At 41.8% G+C, this 22747-nt stretch overlaps 1 protein-coding gene across 1 annotated transcript in view; it reads right to left on the reverse strand.

The window, feature by feature from the left end:
• Positions 1 to 13129, reverse strand: part of Ttbk2 (tau tubulin kinase 2) — a 170168-nt gene extending 157039 nt beyond the window's left edge. The window contains exon 1 of the mRNA XM_008846835.3: positions 12998 to 13129. The gene's annotated coding sequence lies outside the window, so the exon portion shown is untranslated. The remainder of the gene's footprint in view (positions 1 to 12997) is intronic.
• Positions 13130 to 22747: the final 9618 nt, after the last annotated feature.

Consider the following 22747-nt stretch of genomic DNA (forward strand, 5'->3'; position numbering starts at 1 on the left):
ATATATATATAAATTATGTGGGAGTATGCATATAGGCTAAGAATCAAGAAATGAGTCCATGAAAGGGGAAAAAGGCTTTAAGGCAGGGGGGGTAGGTAGAGCAACAGAACGCATGTGATAACAAAGTATAAGAATACCAGGGTGGGAGGGTAGGAACTGGAGCAGATGGAGGCAGGGAGATGGGGGGTAAAATGTGGTGGATCAACCAAAATTAAGTATATATGAAAATGCCATTTTACAAAGACCTGTTACAGAGACTGGAGAGACAGTTCAGCAGTTAGGACTTGAGTTCAGTTCCCAGTACCCACATTGATAGGCTCACAACCATCTGTAACTCCAGTTTTCAGGGGATCTAATACCCTCTTCTGGCCTCCACCAGCATTGCACAGCATGGGTGCACTTACATACATATAGGCAAAATACTTATACATATAAAATAAAAATAAATAAATCAAAAAAATTCTGGAAAAAAAATAACCTGCTACTTTGTAGACTAATTTAAAAAATTTTTAAATTTAAGCTGTTTGATGACTCATGCCTATAACCAGCTGAGGCAGGAGTAAAGTCAAGCCAGCCTGAGACCCTATCTGAAAGTCCCCCAGCCAAAAGAAAACAGACCAAGTACAGACTTTACTTTGTTTCAGTGGGCAAGAAGTATCAATGAAAGACTTCAGAGCAAGAATTCAGTTAGGAGACTTTTTTGTTGTTGTTGTCTTTTTGAGACAGGGTTTCCCTGTTCCAGCTGGCCTGGAACTGACTATGTAGACCAGGCTGGCCTTGAATTTACAGAGATCTGACTGCCTCTGCCTCTCAAGAGCTGGGATTAAAGGCGTGTGCCACCACACCCAGCTGAGACTATTACTATTTAGACAGGAGGATGTGATAAACTTCTACACAAGGGGTGGAAAATAATTAACTGAATAAATAGCACAGTTTTATGTCAAACAATTTATTTAAGATTCTACTCTTTTTTTTTTTTTCAAGCAGGGTCTCCCTGTAGCCCCAGCTGTCCTGAACTCACTATGTAGACCAGGATGACCTTGAACTCACAGAGATCCGCCTGCCTCTGCCTCCCAAGTGCTGGGACTACAGGGGTGCACCACCATGCCCTGCTAAGATTCTACTCTTTAACATAAAAATATAAGAAAATTATTTTTACCTATGATTTCAATCTTAATGAATGCAATGCTAGAATTATTCATCAGAAAAAGCCTATGCTGTATCTGATGAGGGGGAAAATATACTTGAAGCTATATTTGGGCATAGAAATAATACACGTATTTCTAGTGATGGCATAACTGGGAACTATGACTCCTCTTCCAGATTTAAATACACCCACCATACTACTTAAAATCCTGGCCACAACAAAGTAAAAGGAACCAGATTTACCATCCCACCTTAAACAACTAGAAAAAAAGCAGACAAAACATATAGAACAGATTTCAGAAATGAGGCAATACACAGCACAGCACAGAGATCCATGAGAAAAGAGAAGTCAATAAAGCGAGCTCTATCTAGGACTGCCCAGATCACTGCCTAGAGAGTGTTTCCAGGGTGAGGCAATGGATGGAAAACATAAGAGCTCAGAGATCTCAGGTCTTCAGAGCTAAGAGTTATGAGGAGGCCAAGGAAGCTCAAGTTTTCTGGGCAGACACTGGAGAAGAGAGAGCTTCAGAGACAGCAAGCTCTGAAGATCTACAGAGGACTCTCCACAAAGCTTTGGCAGAATAGTTAATAGTTAATAGTGTATGTTATAAGTAGTCAAGGTCAAGGAAAGGCCCACTAGAAAGGGGCAGAGGAATGATCTTGATACTCACACAGGGCTATGAATAGGGCTTTAAATATTCAGAGCCTTGAATGCATAAAACTATTTTCAAAGAACTTAACTATATCCCAAAATAAATTTCTAAAGTATTAAAGAAAAATTTTTAAAAGAAAACCGAGCCGGACGTGGTGGTTCACGCCTTTAATCCCAGCACCTGGGAGGCAGAGACAGGTGGATCTCTGTGAGTTCAAGGCCAGCCTGGTTGTAGACCAGTTCCAGGTCAGCTGGGGCTACAGAGAGACCCTGTCTCAAAAAGACGAGAGAGAGAGAGAGAGAGAGAGAGAGAGAGAGAGAGAGAGAGAGAGAGAGAGGAGGGAGAGAGAGAGAGAGGGAGAGAGAGAGAGAGAGAAACATAGGCATAAAAGAAAGATGCAAAATAAAAATAAGTTTCTGGAGATAAAAAGTCTGTATCTGGTAAGTACATCAGAAAAATATATGGGTAGGATTAATATCAGATAAACGCAAGCAGAAGAGATTACGGGGGAACCTGAAGATAGTAAAAGAAACTATCCAAGAGGAAACACATTGGGGGGCAGTGTTTGTAAATGTAACACAAAAAAGAAATTAAATGCACAGAGCAGCAGGGAGCTGCGGGCTGACACTTGAGGGTAAAATACAAGGGACTGGACTCCCAGGAGAAAGCAAGGAGCCCGTTAGCCTGGAGTGCTTATACTCTTATTCTATTGTCAGTTACTATAACCACACCGTCCAAAGTTTCTCTCCATTTTTTGGGGGGGGGGGGGGGTTGTTCATTGTTTTTTGACAAGGTCTCCCTAGTCATTGCCCACCTAGAAGTCATGATGTGAACTGTGGTGGCCTTGACCTCAGAGATCCACCTGCCTCTGCCTTTCTAGGGCTGGGATTATTGTAGCCCCAGCTGGCCTGGAACTCACTTTGTAGACCAGGCTGGCCTCAAACCCACAAAGATCCACCTGCCTTTGCCTCCCAAGTGCTGGGATTAAAGGCGTGCACCACCATGCCCAGGCTCAGCCTTCCATTTTTAATCAATCATTTTACTTTCTGGATATAGTTGTTGAGCCCAAAGAGATAGAAGTGGGGGAGAGCAGAAGAAATACCTGAAATTTTTCCATATTGATTTAAAAAAAACTATACCAAACACCACCTATTATAGAGTAAAAGATCAGACACTGTCCAGCTAGTTATGATGTTAGGGAAGTTGTGGACTACTTCTTTTGTGTGTGTGTGGGAAGGAGTGCACATGAGTGTGGAGGTCAGAGGACAACCTTGAATGTGATTCATGAGGTATTGTCCAAGTCTCTTAGTAGCCTGGAGCTAGCCAAATATGTTAGACTAACTGGCCAGTGGACCCCAGGGATCCACCTGCCTCTACCTTCTCAGCACTGGGATTATAAACCTGCAACACCAAGACTGGACAAGGGTTCTGGGAATCAAACTCAGATCCTGGTGATTGCAAGCCAAGTATTTCACCAACAAAGCTATCTCCCCAGACTCTTATGTAAACTATTTCTATATTCTAGAAATAGACTAAACTGTAGCACCAGGTATGATGTTGCAGGCCTATAACTTAGGAAGCTGAGGCAAGAGGACTAAGAGTTCTAAATTAGCCTGGGCTACTTAATGAGATCCTGTCTCAAAATTAAAAAAACGGCCAGGTACGGTGGCAAGCACCTTTGATCCCAGCACTCAGGAGGCAGAGGCAAGAGGATCTCTGTGAGTTCAAGGCTAGCCTGGTTTAAGTTCAAGGCTAGCCCGGTTTACATAGGGAGTCCCAGGCCAGCTGGAGCTACAGGGAGACCCCTGTCTCAAAAAAAGACAAAAAACAAAAAAAAAAAAAAAAAACAAAAAAAAAAAAAAAAAAAAAAAAAAAAAAAAAAAACTAAAAAAACAAAAATGTAGTGAGATGCACAGTGGCTATTTTATATATCTCAAAAGTCAAAATGTTACATGTTTTACACTATAAAACATTATCTAGGGACTGGAGAGATGGCTTAGCAGTTAAGAACACTGGTTGTTCTTGCAGAAGACCTGGGTTCAAATCCTAGCACCTACATGGCAGCTAACAACTGTCCATAACTCCAGTTCCAGAGGAATCCGAAAGCCTTTTCTGACCTCTGTGGGCAATGTACAACACGGGTGCACTTACCTACATGCAGACAATACATGCATACACATAAAATAAAAATAATAAATAAAATAAAATTTAAAAAAACATTATCTAGAGCTAGCCAGATGACTCAGTGGGTAGAGGCCTTTGTTGCACAAACCTGGCAACTCAAGTTCTATCCCTAGGACCCACATAAAGGTGGAAAACCAGAACTGACTCCACAAAGTTGTCCTCTAACCTCAAGATATACGCTCTGTGGCGTGAGCACCTACGTATGCATCATGAACAAAATAATAATATCTTAAATTTCTAAATTGCTATGTGAAAGAAGCCCATGAGAGGGGAAGAAAGGACTTAAGGGAGAGGGTGTAGAAGGCAATAGAACACATGATATCAAAGTGGAAGGGGAAATACTGAAGATGGAAGGTACAAGCGGGGATGGAGGGGAAGAAAGGGAGAAGAAGAGGGGGTGAGGGAAAGGGTCAATCTAAACTATGTGTGTATGAAAATGCCATAAGGAAACCTGCTACTTTGTAAGCCAATTAAAAATAAACTAAATTCATGTTTTAAAATAAAATAACCAGGGGCTTGAGAGATGGCTCAGCAGTTAAGAGCACTGACTGCTCTTGCAGAGGACCCAGGTTCAGTTCCCAGCACCCACACAGCAGCTAACTCCAGTTTCAGGGACTCCAACAGCCTTTTCTGAACTCCACAGGCACTGCACGACACAGGTGCACTTACACACATGCAGGCAGTACACTCATACACATAAGTTAAAAAAAAACTTAAGCTGGGCATGGTGTCACACACCTTTAGTCCCAGCACTCAGGAGGCAGAGGCAGGCAGATCTCTGGGAGTTCAAGGCCAGCCTGGTCTACATAGCGAGTTAGGGATATAAGGAGACCTTACCTCAAAAAAAAAAAAAAAAACTTTAAAAAAGTGAAAAGGGACTTGGGGATTTAGCTCATTAGTAGAGCACTTGCCTAGCAAGCGCAAGGCCCTGGGTTCAGTCCTCAGCTCCAGAAAAAATAAAGTGAAAAGAAAATTTTTAAGTCACTATTGTTGCAATTTCTGAAAACAGAGCAGAAGTGTAAACAACTTAGTTCTCTTCTCCCTGGCTACAAAACAAACAACTTACAAATTCTTCCCTTAAAGAAAACAGAGTGTAACTTACAAGGTCATGTAACAAGGAAACACTAGGGAAGATCTAGAAACAAATCAGTCATGCAATGCATTATGTCTGCAATCCTCCCATTAAGAAAAAATAAAAGGGGGCTAGAGAGATGGCTCAGCGGTTAAGAGCACTGACTGCTCTTGTAGAGGATCAGGGTTCAATTCCCTGCACCCACAGGTCAGCTACAAACCGTCCTTAACTCCCGTTCCAAAAGAATCTGAAGCCCTCTTCTGACCTCCGCAGCATTGCATGACACAGGTGTACTCACATACCTGCAGGCAATATACTCACACACATAAAATAAAAATAATAAATATTAAAAAAAGAAAAAAAGAAAAAAAAATCAACCCAAGCCGGGCATGGTGGTGCATGCCTTTAGTCCCAGTACTTGGGAGGCAGAGGCAGGTGGATCTCTGTGAGTTCAAGGCCAGCCTGGACAAAAAAAGAACAAAAATAGTAAAAAAAAAAAAAAAAAAAAAAAAAAAAAAAAACAATCCAGAACCTCCTAGTAGATGTTCCTTATTGTTTGTTGTTGTTGTTGTTTTATTTCGTTGTTTTTAAACAGAGTTCCATGTAGTTCAGGCTGGCTTCAAACTCACTATGTAGCTAAGGCTACCATGTCTGTTTACACCTAGCTAGGGATTGAACTCAGAGCTTTGTACATACTAGGTAAGCACTCTACCAACTGAGCTATATTCCCAGTCCTTTGTTTTTTGTTTTTGAGATAGTATTTCACTCTGTAGCCCAGGTTGTCCTGGAACTCACTGTGTAGTACAGGTTGGTCTTGAACTTGCAATCCTCCTGCCTCTGCCTCCAAAGTGCTGGGATCACAAACATGTGTCACCAGGCCTAGCTTAAGACTACACACACACACACACACACACACACACACACACACACACACCTCCTGGTTATTTGGTAATACCTATTCCTAACTTCTGATGGTTCAAACAGACACAACAGGCAATTGAGGCCTAGAAGAATCCAAAAGTAAAAACCTATATTGGGAGGAGTTGTAGACTCTAGGATAACACTTTTCAGTGTTCTAATGTTATGAAAAACATTTTTTCTGAAGCTGTTTCGAGGTGTGCTAGTTAATCTTGATTGTCAATTTGGCTGGATTGAGAAGCACCTAGAAAAGTAGTAAAGCACACCTCTAAGGGGGAATGTGACAGCATTTCCAAGGAGGAGAGAATAGCTGCACTAATGTGGGAAGCACTATTCCACAGGCTGGGAGCATGGATGGAATAAAAGGGGATCCAGGAGAAAGTCCCCACAAGTACAGGTATCACCTCTCTACTTCCTGGCCACCAGGATACCATCTGTTCAGCTTTTTCACATCTCCTCTGCCATGACAGATTGAACCACTGACCAAAATAAATCCTTCCTCCCTGAGTTGTTTCTGTCAGGTATTCTGTCCCAGTGATGAGAAAGTCTATCACAGAAAATTCATACCAGAGAAGTGAGGCTGCTGCTGTGACTACCTGACCATGTGATTTACAATTCTTTGAAGCTGTTATGCACAAAGAGTTTGGAAAAGCAGGGTAGAGAAGGTCTAGGATATTGTAAGCTTAATGGGTGGTCTTGATAGAAGCTCAGACCAGAATGTTACTAGGAATGAAGACAGAATAGACTACAGTCAGAAGGCTTCAGATAGAAACAAGGACTGTTCTGGGGACTTGGTCAGAGGCCACGTGCATTACATTAGGCAGAAACTTTTCCTCCATTCGGTCCATGCCCTAAGAAGTGGGTGGCAGAGCTTAACAATAATGGCCTACTTAACATGGTGGAGAAAATTTAAATGCAGCCCATCATTCAGGTTATGGTACAGGTTTTGCTAGTTGTTTTAAGCCAAATTTACAGAGAAGTGGGAATAAAAAGCAGAATGGAAAGGTCTGAAAAACCTAGTTTGCCTAGGAAAGATGCATGTGAAGTTGGAGTCAAGGAAAGTGTGTCTGGCTGAAGAGATTAAGGACGTTAAAAAGAAGTACTCTGCCTTGGGGTGATAGGAAAGATGCCTGGTGGGCATTTCAGGAATTGGCCAAATCTCATCCACAGCATACAATGTAGAAAGGTTTGGGGTTTTTAAAAATATTTTATTTTTTTATTTTATGTGTCTGACTGTTATTGCCTGCATGTATTTAAGTGCACCTGTGCAACACCCGTGGCAGTCAGAAGAGGGCAGATCCCCTGGAACTGGAGTTATGGAGGGTTGTTAGCCACCATATGGGTTCTGGGATTTGAACCTGGGTCCCCTGCAAGAGCAGTCAGTACTCTTAATTACTGAGCCATCTCTCCAGGCCCTATGTGTAGAAAGGTTTTAATTCCTTTGAAAGACTTTGCTTTGAGAAGAAAGCTTGAGTGTCCTACTAACACAGGGTCATCTACAGAAGTGTTTCTTTGCATTTAGTCATAGACATTCAGAGACCATGGCAGCCACAGTGCAAGGAGACCTAACTACTGCCAGAGCTTGTATTGTCCACAGGATGCTGTTTTGGAGGCATGAAGAATAAAGTTGGGCAATGGAGGTTTCCACTTAGATTTAAAGTAGAGTCCACATCCCTGCAGACACTCCTGAGAGGGCATGTGTAAAGCCATAAGAATGAAATCAAAGATATGGTAGAGACCCCAGGAAGTGAGATATATCAGGAACATGGAATGTGTACAAAGCAAAGATAGAGACAGCAAGCAGAATCAACCCAAGAAGGAGGCTATGTTCTAAGGCCTTAGAAGCAGTGCTGATTATTGTTACTATGGTAGACATGGAACTACAGGATTTGTTTGCCCTGCTGGGTTTCAGCCTTTCTTTGGTCCTATCCCACCGTGCTACTTTTCTATTCCTTCCTTTTTAAATGGAAATATTTACTGTGACATTGTATTTTCTAAGTATATAATTTTCTGTTTACCAAACTCACAACTATGAGTTTGCTTCAATCTCAGAGATTTTGAACTGAGACTTTTGAACAATGTTGGAACTGTTTAAGACTATGGAACTCTGGAGCCGGTCTATGTAATTGCACTATGAGATGGACATGAGCCTTCTGAAGGCCATGGATGGAATACTTTGTTGTTGTTTAACGTTTTATTTGTATTTTATGTACGTGAGTGTTTTGCCTACATGTAGTTAAGTGCACCATGTGTGCTACAGTAACCTGAAGAGGCCAGAAGAAGGCATCAGATCCACTGGAAGTGGAGTTACAGATGATGTTAGCTGCCATGTGGGTGCTGGAACTGAACCCAAGTCCTCTGCAAGAGTAACCAAGTGCTCTTAACTGCTAAGCCATCTCTCCAGTCCTTGTTTTGTGATCTTATGTGTGTTTATGTGTTTGTATGTATGTGTGTGTGCATGTGTGTGCACGTGCACATATGTAGGCCTACATGCCACAGCATGCACATGGATGTCAGAGGACAATACCAGGTGTTGGTCCTCGTTTTTCACTTTGTTTGAGTCAGGGTCTTTTGCTGTTCTCCTCTGAACACCAGGCTGGCTGGCCCTCAAACTTCCAGAGCTTCTCCTATCTCCACCTACTATCTCTCTACGGTAGCACTGAGGCTACAGACATGAACTCTGGGGAGTCAATTCAGGTCCTTACACTAAGCTAAGCCATCTCCCCAGTGTAAATGTTATGGTTTATAGAGATATATTTGGGTGTCAGGTTAGCCAGGGGTGGACTTGTGATGGCTAATCTTGATTATTGACTTGATTAGATTGAGAAGTGCCCAGGAGATTAGCAAAGTACACCTCCCAGTGTATTTGTGAGGGCATCAGCCACAGCACAGGCATTTTCTGTGCTTCCTTACTACCAGGAAGTGAGCCGCTCTGTTCCATCATGACTTCCCTGCCATGACAGACAGAAACCTTGAAACAAAACTTCTCCTCCTTTAAACTGGTTTTTCTCATGTCTGTCACAGAGGCACAAAGTCTGAATAACACATAAGGACTATGCACATTTAGTTTTTATTAACCTTTCCATTTACATGTTTATTTTTAATTACTTAAGTGGCAATTATTTTGAAGCTACAGAAAGTGAAAAAAAAAAAACCCAGCAAATATCAAAAAGATTAATGAATGAGCTGGGTGTGGTGGTGCATGCTTACAAATCCCAGTTACTCCGGTTAACAAAACAGAAACTCCTCTCAAACCTACCTCTAAACTCAGAATTATTACATGCTTAGGTCTACATGGTTTTTCTTCATAATATTTGGAACACATATAATTTATCTGTTCTACAGATATCTGCTTCTACTATATTATAAACTCAAAAGTGAAAATATTATTTCCTTTTTGTTCGTTGATGAATCTTTAACCCATAGTACCATTATGTGGTCAATGCTAGCAAGCATTTAAAGACCGAATGCATTCAAGTATTGCAATAACTCACTGTTCAGAGATTCTAAGACTGGCTTAAGGTGGGAGCAATGGAAATAGAAGAAAAGGTTTGTGCAGGTAAAACTGGATAAAACAAGGAAGCAGAAGACAAAAATGGACATTTTTCAGTCTGAGTGACTGGTTGAATGGCAATATACTTATTTATAGCACTGCAGAAGACAGATTTTTATCTTGGATATGTTGAATGTTTTAAGTGTCATACATGTCCAGCAGAAAGGAGTCCTAATCTAGTTTGTTAGCTACTACATAATTTAGCTTCCAGATGATGTTTAAATCAGATATCATGATCAGTATAGCTCACATTTTTCTCTTTTGCTTTTCTTTTTCTTTCATTTTTCCCCTATTTTTCTTCCCTCATCTCTGCCCCATTAGTTACTGAAAAAATATTGATAGAATCATTTTTAGATACTTTATAAGCTGAGGCACTTAGTGGACCAAGAAAAAATAAAGAAAACTGTATAAGCTCCATAATATACAACACATATATTCAGACAAATATAACAGATATACAGTATTTAGATTATCACATGGCTTATATAGGATAAGGGAAAATAATATAATCTTTTTTTTTTTTTTTGGTCTTTTTGAAACAGGGTCTCCCTGTAGCCCCAGCTGGCCTAGAACTTGCTATGTAGACCAGGCTGGCCTTGAACTCACAGAGATTCGCCTGTCTCTGCCTCCCAAGTGCTGGGACTACAGGCGTGTGCCACCATGCCCAGCTATAACCTTGTTTTTTAAAAGACAATTATTTTGAAACTATAGAAAATTTAAAAAAAAAATTCAGTAAGTATAAAAGATTGATAGCTGGGCGTGGTGGCACACGCCTGTAGTCCCAGCACTGGGAGGCAGAGGCAGGCGGATCTCTGTGAGTTCGAGGCCAGCCTGGTCTACATAGAGAGCTCCAGGCTAGTTGGGGCTACAGGAAGAACCTATCTCCAAAAGACTAAAATAAAATAAAATAAAATAAAATAAACAAAACAAAACAAAACAAAATAAAATAAAATTAATAAATGAGTTAGGCATGGTGACACAGGCTTGTAACCCCAGGTACTCTGGAGATTGAAGCAGATCACAAGTCTCAGGCCAGCCTGGGCAATTTTGTTTTATGTTTCAACATAAAACAAAAAGTTAGGGATGTGGTTCAGTTGTAGAGTGCTTGCCTAGAATGCATGACACCCACAGCACAGTATAAAACTGGGTTTGGTGGCACACACCTGTAATCCTATCACTCAATAGGCTGAAACAGAAGGGTTGTTAGAACATCAAGACCAGCCTGGACTACACAATAAGACTATCTCTAAAAACAAAACAAAACATGTCAGCTATAGACAGTATTTCTAAAAGCTGTAAAGCACAAAAAGAACTGCCTGCCCACTACCAATTTCAATTCCATGATCAAGAAGTAACTCAGCTTTGTAACATTCAGCTACTTTGAAACACCAACAACTGATGAGTATCACACAATGAATTTTTATATGTAAACTGCTCCCCCAAACTGTGTAAATTATACAAACTTCACTTCTAAGAGCAAATTTAAAGATATCTGAAGTCTTATATAGAGGAGCTCAATATTCTCAACTTTTCTGAGGTATTAAAATAATAATATTTAAAAGTCCAAAGCAGATGGGGCTGGGTGAGGTGGTGCATGCCTTTAATCCCAGCACTTGGGAGGCAGAGGCAGGCAAATCTCTGTGAGTTAGAGGCCAGCCTGGTCTATGTAAGAGTTCCAGGCCAGCTGGGGCTACAGGAAGACCCTGCCTCAAAAAGACCAAAAAAAAAAGGCCAAAGCAGACATAAAAATTTGAAGTCATATATAATACAATAGAGAACTCACTAAAGTATCTATGAACTATAATACAAGATAAGGAGCAAAACATATTATCTTAGTCAGCTTCCTACTCGTGATCAAATGCTTCAACTTGAAACTATAAATAAAATGAATGAAGCTATGTGTAGGTTTTAATGTCTTTTCGATCCAATATTGAAAGGAAAAAATTTCTTAATGTTCTATTATAAAGTATAACTGTTGAAGAAACTTTCCTTTGTAATCTTATGCTTCAAGCATCCCTTCTGGTATCTTCATAAAATGTTATATAGGAAACATAAGCCTCTGCATTAAAGATTTATTTCAATGTTTTTATTTTATTTTTATTATTATTGTTTTTTGGTTTTTTTGAGACAGGGTCTCCCTGTAGCCCCAGCTGTCCTGGAACTCACTATGTGGACCAGGCTGGCCTTGAACTTAGAGATCTGTCTGCCTCTGCCTCCGGAATGCTGGGGTTAAAGGTGTGTGCCACCAAGCCCAGCCTATTTCAATGTTTTTAATTTTAATAGATCACAATCTGAGTTGCGACAAATTCTCCAAGCTGTCATATCGTTATATCTGTACTCATTATAGATTCTTTATAAAGTGGGGAAAGAAAAACATAGTATTCAATCCACTCAACACTTTGAAGTCACCCCTCAACATGAACGTTCTTTTATACTGTTTAGCTAAAAGAAAACTGCAGACACATCTTTGCAGTCTGTCCTGGGAAGTCCATGTTTAAATGTCAACACACTTGTTACTAATGGCTCAAAACGAAACACTGTAACAATACACTGAGTGGATCCTCTGTGTATTTGAGAGTGTGAGTACACACATATGCCCATTCATAATCTACTCTCCTACACACACACACACTCATTTCTACTAAATATCTTCACATTCTTCACGTTATATGCAAGTTAAAATAAAGTCTTTAATATTCAAAAACAGCTTCCAACTCTAGGAAAGAGAAGAGTTAAAAGCACGGTTGTTGTTATCAACTTTAATTCAAAGCAAAGTACAACTCAATGTCATTTTTACCTCTAATGCAGCCACAACTGAATCAAAATGAGCTTCATCGTACGATCAAGTATCCAAGCATCCCAAAGGATTATTTACTTCTCTGACTTAACAGTACATGTGTGTAGACTTTTATCCCTCCTTCAGCATCCCAGCTTATCAACATCATCATCTTTGTCAAAGCAAATGACGAGCAAATCCCTCAAGTCGTTACTTCATCACTCTAATTACTACAAAGTCCTGGTCTTCCTGGTTACCAGAGAAGAGATTCATAGTCCCATGCCCTCTTACATCACAGTGGGGGAAGCAAGGTAGAAAGAACCGCTCAGATTTTTTAAAGAATCCTCTCTGTTCGGTCCTGGTACCCGAAGAAGCATGAGCACAAGTGATATATGGGTCACCCACAGAAAGAGGCAGACGAAGAAGCTCCGTGACCCTCCAAGTTCAGGGAAGACACCCAAAGCCTCCGGGGAAATGGGGCAGAACCAGAACAGCCTCCGAGGTAAGACCGACTGGGGTTTGGACGGGACCCAGGGCGTGCGCAGAGACCCAGCGGTCTGGGGCAGCCCTCCCCTTCACGCCACGGTAGGACTCACAGGGGTGCGGCGGCGGGGGGGTGGGGGCGCGCTCAGGACTGCGGGACGGCGAGAGCCGGCCATCTGGAGACGCCCTAAGGGCTCGGGGGTGTGTCTTACCTGGGCTCGGGCGGACGCAGGATGTCTGGCGGAGGACTGGAGTCCAGCTCAGGGTCGCGCACCCCTCAGCAGGCGGGCCCCGCGCCGCTTGTCCATCCCCCGCCGCCCACTGCGGCGGGACCCGAGCACGGCTTCGAGGGCCGGCGGGCCGGGCAGTCTCCTCTGGCACCAGCCGCGTCTACTGGCGGCGGCGGCGGCTGCTGTGGCTGCTGCTGCTGGCCGCCTCCGGCCGCTGCTCTGGCGCCAGCCCCTGCTCCTTCTCCCGCCGCCGCCGCCGCCGCCTGGTACCCGCCGCTCCCATCGCCGCTGCGGCGACTACTGCAGCGCCCGCTCACCCGACCCGACGTTATTCTCCCCCCTCCGCAACCCCTCACAGCCTAGCCCACCTGCCCTGCCAGTACGTACCGCCCACCTCTCCTCCACGGTGCTGATTGGAGAGCGCCTTACGAGCCCGTAGAGTCAGTTGGCTAGTACCATTGACTATCAAGGAGGGGGCGGAGAATCTGGCAGAGAGCGTCTCCGCCCCCACCGGAGAATTGCCGCTATCTTCATGTTTGTCTGAGAAGGCGAGTTACCGGGAAAGGAGCATCACAATGGCAGCACGCGTGCGCGCGGGAATTCTGGGGCTTGTAGTTCCGGCCACCACCGCAACGGCCCGCCAGTCCGGAGGAGAGACGTAGGTCGTAGGGCTTGAAATGAGTGATAGTCGTGAGTAGATGTTCTCCTAGCTCAGCATGGTTGTGGCCATAGGGTTGGGCTCTTTGGAAGAAAATAGGAAATGCGTTGTCATGGTACAGATTTACATACCGAGGAAGTCGCGACGAAGGGACGCAAAACGTGAGGCCTCCATCCACCTGCTCTAGAGAACCTCCAGACTCTAGGAAATGGGCGCTGTCCATAGGAACGTTCAACCCGAAGCTCTTGGCAAGGACAGGGAAAGGCCTTAAGGTATGAGGAAGGAAGAAGGGAGTTACAGAAGAAAGTCAGCCTGGAGAAGGGAGTGCCCTTGTGGTTTCACGGCACACGAAAAAAGAGATTTCATTCCTATTTTGAAACACCACCAGCTAAAGACACAATGAACAACCCCAGTGCAGATAATTACACGATTCTAAGCAAGAATTTGCGGGAGTAGCTCACAGACTTGCAAAGAATAGCTCAAGAGGGTGAAGCAATGAGGTTGTGTGGGAGAAATTTGTATTTCCTATTGAATGTACCAAACTCTGGTGGAAAAAAAAAAAAAGAAATCTAAAACGACCCCACTCCTATCTTTACCCGCCACTATACAGACGTGAAAAGTGAAAGAAGTTAAACAACTTTCCCAAGGCTAAAATCTAGTGTCAGAGCCAAAGCTTGGGTCTGTTAAGCCCCACCCCTATGTCTAATGCTCTTTCTCAACTATCACAACGGGCCCCACCAGTTTGCCACTGAGAGAAAGGAAGCAATGGATCGGAAGCTTCACTTTTACTTTCTCTCATTTTCTTAAGTGACAGTACATTAAAGCTAATTGGGAATATAGAAAAGTTAAATATAAGCCATATCCAATTTCAGAACTGTTCTTACCGTTCAGGAAATGCCAGCCTCCTTGCATTCTTTTAAAAGCAGGAGAGGCCTCTACTGTGGGTCATGCTCAGATTCTTGGACAAAGCAGGACAAAATGTGCATCAAAGGCATGATGATGAAGTCATCTTGTTCCACTCAAACACAAAGAACTTGCCAAATTGTTTTGTTTCTGCTGATTAAAACTAGAATTTTCCCTTTTTCATTATTTTGATTACAGGCATGTGCCTGTATCAATGCAAAGTAATTGCTTTCATTGTAGGATCTTCATTCATTCATTCATTCATTTATTATTTATTTATTTATTTTGGTCTTTTTGAGACAGGGTCTCCCTGTAGCCCCAGCTGTCCTGGAACTCACTATGTAGACCAAGCTGGCCTTGAACTCACAGAGATCTGCCTGCCTCTGCCTTCCAAGTGCTGGGATTAAAGGCATGCGCCACCACGCCCGGCTTCACTCATTCTTTTATTTTTAAGACAGGGTCTCCCTATGTAGCCCAGGATGCCCTCAAACTCCTGATCTTATCTTGGCCGGCCTCCTGCATCTTGGGCTTCCAGCTGGCATCTTGACAACTACCTTGTAAAATAAGCCAAGCCAGAATCAGCTAGCTAAGCCACTCCCAAAATCCAGTCCCACAAAATCTATGTCATAAAAATAAATGTTTAAGGTTCAATCCCAAGTATCAAACATAAATAATGCTTACTTTTGCCTTAAGCACTAATTTGTCATGTGGTAATAGATAACTAATAAACTAAGATTTGGGAAATAGAAATGAATGACTCAAGTCTATCAATGCCCTGAACAATTTAAAGGAACTTATTCTAGTATGACTCATACAGAAAATTCAAGGATACTAAAGTTCAGTTTTATACCAAGGAGGGTCCATAGAAGACATAATACACCTTATAATACAGTTTTTTCTTCTTTTGTTGTAGCATGAAATAAACACACTGAATAATCCTCCTTTTCCTGTTTTCCTGTGTGTACTACTGTATGTACACTTGGGTCACATTTCATAACTTTCCCTTGATCCAAACAGGAAATGATCTAGATGGGTCATTTATATCATATGGTTATCAGAACACCACCACAATATGTTTTGTTTATTGTTGTTGTTTTGTGGTACCTAGCAGGGCTTTGTACATGCTAGGCAAGCACACTACCTCTGAACTATATCCCCAACCCCAACATCATAGTATGAAATTCATATGCAAATCAAGGAAAAGAGACCCTGTCCTCTTTTTTCTCTACCTTGTTCTTTAAAAATCTCAAGAGGCAGAGACAGGCAAATCTCTGTGAGTTCAAGGCCAGCCTGGTCTACATAGCCATTTCCAAGCCAGCTGGGGCTACAAGGAGATCCTGTCTCAAAAAGACCAATAAATAAATAAATTCAAGAAAATAAAATTTAAAATAAATAAATCTCAAAAGTTAGAGGTGAAAGATGTATTGCGTTCAACCCCAAAGCACCTGTGATGGTTAATATTGTCAACTTGACAGGCTCTAATATCATCAAGGAATTATCTAGAGTAGGGTTAATTAGGTTAATGTACCCTAAATGTGGGCAGCACCATTCCCTGGACTTGGGTCTTGGGCTAAATTAAAAGGAGGAAACAAGCCAAGCATTCCCGTTCATCTCTGTTTCCCTGACTACAGACAGATGGAATGTGACAGGCCATCTCAGTCTGCTTCCATAGCTTCCCCCCATCATGGACTTCACCTTTGAACTATGAGATCAAACCCCCTTTTTAAGTTATTTTTTTTAGGTATTTTATCACAACAACAAGAAAAGTAACTAATACAGCACCAGAACAAAAACCAAAAATTAAATCTCAGGTGGCTAAGATGTAGCTCAGTGGTAAAGCACAAGTTCCTCATGCAAAGCCTTGAGCGCAATCTCTAGGATCAAAAACAGGAAAAAAAGAAAAAAAAAAAAAAAAGCCAGGCATGATGGAGAATGCTTTTAATCCCAGTAGAAACAGCAGATCTCTGTGAGATTGAGGCCAACCAGCTCTACATAGTGAGTTCCAGGTCAGCTGGGGCTACAGGGGGACCCTGTCTGAGAGAGAGAGAGAGAGAGAGAGAGAGAGAGAGAGAGAGAGAGAGACAGAGAGAGAGAGAGAGAGAGGGGCAAGAACAAACAAAAACCCCACAGCAACAAAAATCTTATACCTAGAATTATATGTGAATAATTATATGTTAATTGTATCACAATACAGCTATAAAGCTGTCTTTAAAACTACACAGTGCTTTGAAATATGAAACTTGAGAGTATAATGCTATACAAATGCTTCTGCAGACTACCTAATAGTCTTGCATTTAATTTTTTCATCAAACTAGTTCCTATTTGAACATTACTCAATCCACAAAATCTCTATAAACAAATTTTCCTAGGGTCAAGTGTTCTGCTAGAGACAAGAAAAACAAACACAAACTAAGTTCTGTCCTTCAGAGTTTTACATTGTAATTAACAAACACTCAAATCCTGTGCATTGTAGTAACTGCCACTTTAGATACACTGTAACAGGAGTCAATAAACAATACTGTGGGCCAACTGCTTGGATCTTCTGAGAGTCAGTCAATACCACTTGCATTGTTTTAACAAAAATTCATTCAACATCAAATGTATTATTAACTACCTGAAATCTTTGTGTTTTGTTTTGATTTAATTTTTTTTTCAAATGTTTGCATTTTTGAAACTTCCTCCATTATTCTATGGTGATAGACTTTGTTTCAAAAATTTTAAAATCCAAATTAAAAAGATTAAGGCTGCTGGGCATGGTGGTGCACACCTGTAGTCGCAGCACTCAGGAGGCAGAAGCAGGCAGATCTCTGTGAGTTCAAGGCCAGGCTGGTCTACATAGTGAGTTCCAGGACAGCTGGGGCTACAGGGAGACCCTGTCTCAAAAAGACCAAAAAAAGAAATGGGTCTCAAGAAAATGACCACACAATCTAAAGTATTTTGGCAAGGCAAAACATTTTCCTTTTGCACAACAGTACGGCTGTACCAAATCAAGCAGTCAAGCACGCACAGCAGGGGTCCTGCCGGTTTTTATTCCTAATGCAAAGAGGTCCTGTGCCTTTCTCTGAATGATCAGGGTTCAGCCTCATGTTCTTACAAGATGACTGTCTTAAAGTGACACAATTGATATAAGCAGAATGCAATGTTCAACACCAAGTGCAACCTTGAAGTGCTGACCCTGGGGCTAGAGAGATGGCTCAGAGATTAAGAGTGCTTTAAAATAAAAATAAATACATCAGAAAAAAAAGTGCTGATCCAGGAAGAAATTGAATGACTGCCAAGCAGCTTTGTTGACATTTTTTTGACTTATTATTATTATTGTTATTATTATTATTATTATTATTATTATTTGGTCTTTTTGAGACAGGGTCTCCCTGTAGCCCCAGCTGTCCTGGAACTCACTATGTAGACCAGGCTGGCCTTGAACTCATAGAGATCTGCCTGCTTCTGCCTCCTGAGTGCCGGGATTAAAGGCGTGCACCACCATGCCTGGCTATTTTTTTTAATATTTTATTATTTTTATTTAAAGTGTATGAGTGTGTTGCCTGCATGTATGTGAGTACACCCGTGTCATGCAATGATGCTGAGGTCAGAAGAGGGCTTCGGATTTCCCTGGAACTGGAGTAAAGGACAGTTCATAGCCACCATGTGGGTGCTGGGAATTGAACCCGGGTCCTCTGCAAGAGCAGTCAGTGCTCTTAACTGCTGAGCCATCTCTCCAGCCCTGACTTATTTTTTATGTTTGTTTTGCCTGCATGTATGTAAGTGCATCTGTGCATGCAATACTTGCAGAGGCCAGAAGAGGGTGTTGGATCCCCTGTAACTGTAATTACGGATGGTTCTTAGCCACCATGTGGGTGCTGGGAACCAAACCAGGTCCTCTGCAAGAGCAGCCATGGCTCTTAACTGCTGAGCTATCTCTCCAGCCCCAAATAGTTAATTAAAAAATATTTGCAGGGGGCAGGGTGCAGTACTAGGGATTGAACCTAGGGCTCCACACATGCTAGTCAAACATTTTACCACTGAGCCAGAGCCCTAGCCCAACAGTTAATTTTTTGAGAACAGTGAGTTCTAGATCTCTTTGCTCAGTCTTTTTTGTTGTTATGTGAGTACTGGGAATTGACTCTAAGTTCCTTAGATTCCAGGTTGTTGCAGGTCATCCAATAATACATAACATTGTGTCCCCATAGGTATTTGTTTGCTTCACTGGTTGGCTGGTTGGTTGGTTGGTTCAGTATTTGAGACAAGGTCTCTATGTAGGCTAGCCTTAAGAATGCCATCCTCTTGCCTCCACCTCTCAAGTGCTGGGATTATGTGCACATGCCCACCACACTCAGCTCCATACTCACAGTTTAAAACTGAGAAGTGGTGCGGTGATGTCATGATTCCTGATGTGTGCCTGGTGACGGTCTAGAAAAAGTGCTGTGACTTTCAGGTGGTTTGGGATTAGCTCACTACTCCAAACACTGAACAGCTCATACTAAGTAGCTGTGATATGAAGACTCTAGGGATAGACTGACTAACAGAGCTAATAGTGCACCTTAGTGATCAGACTGTGCCACTGCAAACTTCACTGAAAATAGGAGTCTTAATGTTTTTGTCTTACTACTCAAAGTAAATTATCCTATAGTTAGAGATTTTTATAATTTTCAGAGCTAGGATGATAATCATTTTGAGAATTGTTACTTTAAAATGTTTTCTACTGCTGTTATTTGGGCATAATATCTTCCATGTGATAAAATATATTTGTAAGTGGAAGATAAAATTATGTACTTAAACATCAAGATTACTGCATAATATATGGAGAATTAAACAACATAAGATGTGGTTCTCATGTGTTCCATTTTGAATTACAATTTTGTGCACATATTTCTTTGTATAAGTTGTAAAGAATAATTTATTTTGCTATGTAATACCCCCATTTAATATTTCAGTACACTCAATTATTATTTTTAAGATGGGTATGGTGGCACATATATGTAAGTAATCCCAGCACTTAGAAGGTAGAAGGAGCCGGGCATGGTGGCGCACGCCTGTAGTCCCAGCACTCAGGAGGCAGAGGCAGGCGGATCTCTGTGAGTTCAAGGCCAGCCTGGTCTACATAGTGAGCTCCAGGACAGCTAGGGCTACAGGGAGACCCTGCTTCAAAAGGACAAAAAAGAAAAAGAAAGAAAGAAAGAAAGAAAGAAAGAAAAGAAAAGAAGGTAGAAGGAGTTTGAGGCTACACGAGACACTGTCTCAAACAAGTAAACAAAACTTGTTTTTTTGGTCTTTTTGAGACAGGGTCTCCCTGTAGCCCCAGCTGTCCTGGAACTCACTATGTAGACCAGGCTGGCCTCGAACTCACAGAGATCCACCTGCCTCTGCCTCCTGAGTGCTGGGATTAAAGGCGTACGCCACCTTATCAAGGTCTCCAAAGAGAGGAGAGAGAGAACAGTCTTAGTAACTTTACCTTCCCAGTAATAATATCAACACAGAACCAGAACTGGGCTCACTGGTTCCAGGCATTGTGTTCTGGGGAGCCCCTGTTTGTTCCTAGCACTGCATTCTATTGTATGTGCTAATCTTAGGTTTGCTGTATATAATCAGGCTGCAGGTATATAGGGGAATATTGAGATCCAGTTGGAGCTGGGCATCCTATACTCTTGAAGAAAGACTTCCCATTCTCCTGTCTTTGTGGCAATTTGAAACTTCATTTTTGTGTTCACTAATTCCAAGAAATCTATTGTTGGGAAAATAAAATAATTGTAGAAATAAATTTTAAAATATTTGTTTCTAGTTGAGTAAAATAAGAACATTTTTCTTGTTAGCTTACTTGTTTGAAACAAGGTCTATCTATATATCCCAGGTTGCCGCAAACTCAGTCCTCCTACCTCAGTTTCCTGAGTGCTAGGATTATAGGTATGTGTCACCATAGGCTCAAAATAAGCAGTTTAGAAATAAACTCATGTGTTTCCTATGTGATAAATGTGACATCTCAGAAAGATTAGACAAAGATGGACTTTTATAAAAATTGCGCTCAATGAACCAGATAGCCATTTGAAAATAATAAACATAAAATTGGTACACAAACCAAAGGAATCTGAGTTCTAAATGTAAAAAAAAAAAAAAAGCCAGAGAAGTACTAAAGAAAATATGGATGAGTTCCTTTAAACCTGGTGTGAAAAGAGTCTATAACCCAATATTTAGTTCCAATTTTTTTTTTTTTGTCTTTTTGACAGCCCCAGCTGTCCTGGAACTCACTATGTAGACCAGGCTCGCCTCGAACTCACAAAGATCTCCCTGCCTCTGCTTCCCAAGTGCTGGGATTAAAGGCATATGCCACCATACCCGGCTAGTTATAATTTTTAAAGGTTTCAAATTTTAACTGTAAAGGCTGGAAAGATAGCTCAGCAGTTAAGAGTACTTGCTGTGCAATCATGAGAACCAGAGTTGAGCTCCACCCAACAAGCTGAGTGTACTACAAATGCCTGTAACTCCAGCCCTGAGTGATCTGACCCTCTCTGGCCCCCAAGCCCTCACAGGCATTTGCACCAGCACACACATGCACAATATGCTCAGACACACAGATACACACAAATAAGTTGGTCTTTAAATTCTTTTTTCTTTTTTAAAAAAATTTATTTATTTATTTATTTATTTATTTATTTATTTATTTAATTATTTATTGGTCTTTTTGAGACAGGTTCTCCCTGTAGCCCCAGCTGGCCTGGAACTCACTATGTAGACCAGGCTGACTTTGAACTCAGAGATCTGCCTGCCTCTGCCTTATTTATTATTTTTATTTTTTATATGTATGAGTATATTGCTTGCCTATAGGTAGGTGCATCCCTCTTGTGCAATGCCTGCGGAGGTCAGAAGAGGGCATTGAACTCCCTGGAACTGGAGTTACAGACCGTTGTTAGCCGCCATGTTGGTGTTAGGATTCAAACCTGGGTCCCCTGCAAGAGCAGCCAGTGCTCTTAACTGCTGAGTTATTGCTCTAGCCCCCCCATCTTTAAATTCTTAACAGGAGGCTAGAGAGATAGCTCAGAGGTTAAGAACACTGGCTGCTCTTGCAGAGGACCCATTTGGTTCCCAGCACCAGCATGTTAGCACATCTGTAACTCCAGTTCCAGGGGACCTGACATCCTTTTCTGGCCTCCATAGTGCACTGGTACACTTACATACATGCAGGCAAAACACTCATACACATAAATAAAAATAAATAAATAAATAATAAATAAAAAGCATAAGTAGGATTCATCAAACTCTGCTTCCTGACTGGAGATGCAATGTGACCAGGGGCCATAAGTTCTTGCCACCAGAACACCAGGATTTTCCAGCCATGATGGACTGTATCCTTCAACTGTGAGCCCAGATAAACCCTTTTTCCCTTAAAAAAAAAAAAATTAACTTCAGAGCTAGGGAGATAGCTCAGTGAATAAGGTGCTTGTCCCACCTGAAAGCGGGGCAGGCAAGGTTTCTGCCTGTAATCCTAGGCAGAAATGGTATCCCAAGGGCCAGCTAGGTAGCTAGACTGGCCACAATCAATGAGCTCCAGGTTCAACTGAGAAACCCTGCCTGAATGAGTAAGATGGAGAGTGATCAAGGAAGACTCCCCAGGTGCATTATGTGAGCATGAATATATGCACGCACATTCCACATACACACACATGCAAAAAAATAAAAACTACATTTAAAGAACTTTTCATGGCACAAACTACAGTAAAGTCAAAATGAGATAAAGTATTTAGAATATAAATCACAGATAAAGAGCTAATATTTTTTTGGGGGGGGGGTCTTTTTGAGACAGGGTCTCCCTGTAGCCCCAGCTGTTCTGGGACTCACTAGGTAGATCAGGCTGGCATTGAACTCACAGAGATCTGTCTGCCTCTGCCTCCCAAGTGCTGGGATTAAAGGCATGTGCCACCACACTCGGTAAGAGCTAATATCTTAAATATTAAAATCTCTTACCACATGAGGCAGAGGTAGGAAGATCTCCACAAGTTCCAGGCCAGCCTGGGTCATTTAACCAGAGCTTGACTCAAAGAACAAAACAAACCAAAAAAAGATTAAGAGAGAAAAAGAATACAAATTCATCACAAATATGGGTAAAAAATATAAATTTAAAATTTAAAAATCTGGAGCTGGGCATGGTGGCACACGCCTTTAATCCCAGCACTTGGGAGGCA

This window comes from Nannospalax galili, unplaced genomic scaffold (genome assembly GCF_000622305.1).
Source record: "Nannospalax galili isolate Female #2095 unplaced genomic scaffold, S.galili_v1.0 scaffold342, whole genome shotgun sequence".
NCBI lineage: Eukaryota > Metazoa > Chordata > Mammalia > Rodentia > Spalacidae > Nannospalax > Nannospalax galili.